This window comes from Psammomys obesus, unplaced genomic scaffold (assembly GCF_907164565.1).
Source record: "Psammomys obesus unplaced genomic scaffold, mPsaObe1.curated_primary_1811, whole genome shotgun sequence".
NCBI classification, from domain to species: domain Eukaryota; kingdom Metazoa; phylum Chordata; class Mammalia; order Rodentia; family Muridae; genus Psammomys; species Psammomys obesus.
Window position 1 is genome coordinate 16,773,803 of NW_026596131.1, and position 4,253 is coordinate 16,778,055.

The window sequence follows — 4,253 nt, forward strand, 5'->3', positions numbered from 1 at the left end:
ATCTATCTATCTATCTATCTATCTATCTATCTATCTATCTATCTATCATGGTTTCTTTATTGAATTAAATAATTTTCACTATATAGATGAGATTACAACAGTCAGATAAATAACTTAGGGCACAGAATAATGAGAAAAATGGGAAAAGACAAATTAACTACAGAACAGAAAATAGACTTAACAATTGTATAATGCCAAGTGGCCACAGCTGAAAAGCTCAAACTCCAATGCTCAGTGGGTTTTTAACCAGCTGTCAGTGTTTCATACCTTGTTTTGGACAATTGTTCACATTTTTCACTGATGTCTACATTTTGTGTTTTTTATACATAACAAACATACACTGTGTAGCTGAAATTTGGGAAGATAATTGAACTATATACAGTAACAGGAGCATACTATGTGGGTGGATCCAAAGAAAATCTAAAGTAGGAGAGGTTTGACAGGTGACATGGGCTTAGGTATTGGTAGAAACTGCTAAACGCCAAACTCTCCAAAGTAATGTGGTCTAAGAATCTGAAAATTGTGGTCTAAGAATATTGAGATATCCTGGCTTCCCAATGAACAGCAAAAAGCTCAATGGGTACTTCCAGGTCAATGTACATTATGTATGAAAATCTCAAAGTGAAAAAAGTCTTTATTTTGTTATTTATTTATTTGTTATTGATGATTTATTTATTTTTATTTAGTACAAGTGTCTCTGGCTGCAACTTATTATTTAGTAGTAAATCTATAGGTTGTGGAAACAACAGGGAAGCTGACAAAAAGAACAGGAATTCAGAACAGAAGTTATAGTATCTTGGAAGTCTTGCTAAGACTCTCAAGAAGGATGGGGAAGGAGTAGGATAGGAGGAAGAGAGGGGAAGACAGGAACAAAGGAAGAAAGGAAAGAAAAAATGGGAAGAAAGCAGGCACATTGTCATGATATTTGAGGCAACACAGCTAAGAGGCATAAAGCTCTACATTTTGTTTTATTCCTAGGTGAAGCTCTTAGTTGGTGAAGGAGGAAAAGACACAAAGTTTGAGTGAGAATCAAGAATTAACATCTGTGGAAGATGGAGAGCTATGTGACCTATGAGCAGAAACTGTTGAGATAGAGTATCACTTGAAATTCTCCCTTGTAGGCCTAACAGCAAGTACCTGGTATCACCTGTTTTCTAAAATTCCAAAAAAGAACAAAGTCCTTACCATGGAAACTATGAAATCCGAAAAATACCATTTTCCCCTTTGGCTTCCAGTAACTTTTGGAGAAGAAAGATAGCTTGTAGTTTTAAAGTTTTACTTTTACACCATTGTTAGAAAATGTTTTTCTAAGTATTCTTTTCAGAAGAAGCATTTCCATTTTATATTTTTATCTCCTCCTTAAGGCAGACACAAGGGATTCTCCCCACAAAACAGAATTAATTGTCTCTGGAGAGAGATGGTGTTGATGAATGTGCCCTAACGCTAAGCTGAATCATTTTAGGTGAATTACAGAAATTATCTTTTGAAACATCCAAATCTGGAGAAATATAGACTGCAAACAGTAGTGAAGGAGCAACACCAAATTTGTTTTGTATTTCATATAGTCATTTTTTTAATACAAAAACTTGCCAAGGTAATATAATCCTATTTCATATAAACATGTAACAGAGCACACAATAGCAAAGGAAATATCTACTGGGACATGAAGCATGCAATGTAATTATTTTGTTTGATAATAAAGAACATATAGCTAAAATATAGGTAAAAACAAAATTAGTCACAAAATTAGCATTCAAAAATATTTTCTTACTGATTATTTAATTCATGTTGGAAAACAAAAAGATTTACTTTTTTCCATAATAGTCCTCTGCTCTTTTTTTCCCTGTAAGACAATTTGGGGTCTGCTTTGTTGTTGTGAGGCACTAGATTTCATTTACTAATTTATTTATTTAAACACTTTACAGCTTGGTCATAGTCCCCTCTTCCCAGTCCCACGCTCACATGCTCGCCTTCATTCTCCCCTCCCCTTTTCCTTACGGAAGAAGAGTCCCTCCCTCCCCCAGTGGCTACCAACTCACCCTGGTATAGCAGTAAGGCTGAGTGCACCCTCTCCTACTGAGGCCAAACAAGGCAGCCCAGCTATGGGAAAGCGATCCAAAGGCCGGCTGCAGGGTCAGGTTGGGAGCCACACTAAGAACAAACTGCACATAGAATGTGAAGGCCTCGTAGAAGGCCTAGTCCAGCCCATGCGTGCTCGTTGGCTGGTGGCTCAGTCTCTGTGAGCCCTTATGGGCCCAGGTTGGTCAACTCTGTAGGACTTCTTGTGGTGTCCTTGACTCCTCCAGCTCCGTCAATCCTTCCTCCCACTCTTCCACAAGACTCCCTGAGTTCAGCCTAGTGTTTGGTTGTGGGTCTCTGCATCCAATTCCATCAGCTGCTGGATAAAACTTTTCAGAAGACAGTTATGCCAGGCTGTTTCTGAAAGCATAGAAGAGTATCATTAATAGTTTCAGGAGTTGGTTCTCTCCCACAGATGGTTCTCAAGTTGGGGCAACCATTGGTTGGGCATTCTCTTAATCTCTGCTCCATTTTTATCTCTATGCTTCTCATAGGAAGGGCAACTTTGGAGTGGAAAGTTATATGGGGTGGGTTTGTGTCCCTCTCCCTTCACTGGAAGTCTCACCTGGATACAGGAGATGGCCACTTCAGGCTCCACATCCACTGCTGGTAGAAGTCTCAGCTAGGGTCATAGGTCACCCCCATAGACTCCAGCCAGCCTTCTCTGTACCAGAGATGCTCCACCACCTGGGTTCCATTCTCTGATTCCCACCCTGATCCTTTCCCCACCCAGTCACCCACCCACTCCCTCCCTCCATCTACTTCAGAAGTCTACTTTATTTCAAGCATCCTTTCTCGGGCACTCCATGTTCTTTGGTCTGCAGATTGTAGCATGTTTTTAATCCATTTTTTGGTTGAGAGGCATCTAGGTTGTTTCCAGATTCTGGTTATTACGAATAAAGCTGCTATGAACATATTTGCGCAAGTGTACTTGTGGTATGGTGGAGTGTCTTATGGGTATAAACCCAAGAGTGGTACAGCTGGGTCTTGAGGTAGCACTCTTCCTAATTTTCTGATCCAAAGTGGCTGTACAAGTTTGCACTCCCACCAGCAATGGAGGAGTGTTCCCTTTGCTCCACATCCTTGCCAGCATGTGTTGTCACTTGAGTTTTTGATCTTAGCCATTCTGATGGATGGAAGGTGAAATCTAAGGGTCATTTTATTTGCATTTCTTTAAGTGCTTCTTGACCATTAGAGATTCTTCTGTTGAGAATTCTCTGTTTAGTCTATATCCCATTTTTTAATTGGCAATTGTTTTGTTGCTGTCTAATTTCTTGAGGTTTTTTTTTTGTTTTGTTTTTTGTTTTTTGTTTTTTTTACATATTTTTGATAGTAACCCTCTGACAGATGTAGGGTCGGTATAAATTTTTCCAGTCTGTAGGCTGCTGTTTTGTCGTACTGACAGTGTCCTTTCCCTTGCAGAAGCTTTTCAGTTTCATGAGGTCCAATTTATTAATTGTTGATCCTAGGGCCTGAGCTCTTGGTATTCTGTTCAGAACATTGTCTCTGAGGTCAAGGCTTTCCCCTACTTTCTCTTCTGTTAGATTTAATGTATCTGGTTTTATGTTGAATTCTTTGACCCACATGGACTTGAGTTTTGTATATGGTGATAAATATGAAACTATTTGAAATTTTCTAATCCTAACCTTAACCCAGGGGGAGGTGAACAAAGAGCTGGCCACTGAATTCATGTCAGAGACAGCTCCTTATCCCTTTACTAGGGTACCCACTTGGAAACTGAACAGCTTATGTGCTTCCTCTGAGCATGGAAAGCAGGTCCTTTCCATGCATGATCCTTAGTTGGAGTATGAGTCTCTGCAGGACCCACTGGGCCCAAGTTTTTTGGCTCTGTTGGCCTCTTTGTGGGTTTCCTGACCCCTCCGGGTCTTTCTATTTCCCTCTTCTACCATAAGGTTTCCTGCAGTCTGCCCAAAATTCAGCTATGAGTCTCAGGATCTCCTTCGATACCCTGGTGGGTAGAGTCTTTCAGAGGTCCCTGTGGAAGGTTCCTGTCCTGTGAAGACTGCACTGGAAGGTGGTTGATATAACCAGTGGCACTCCATTGGTGCAAACCAATTTTCCTTCCCAGTAGGTATCAACTACAAAGAGCTTCTTGGTCAGGGTGGCACTTGTGTCTACTTCCTGTTTGAGCTTGTGTAGACCCTGTGCCTTCT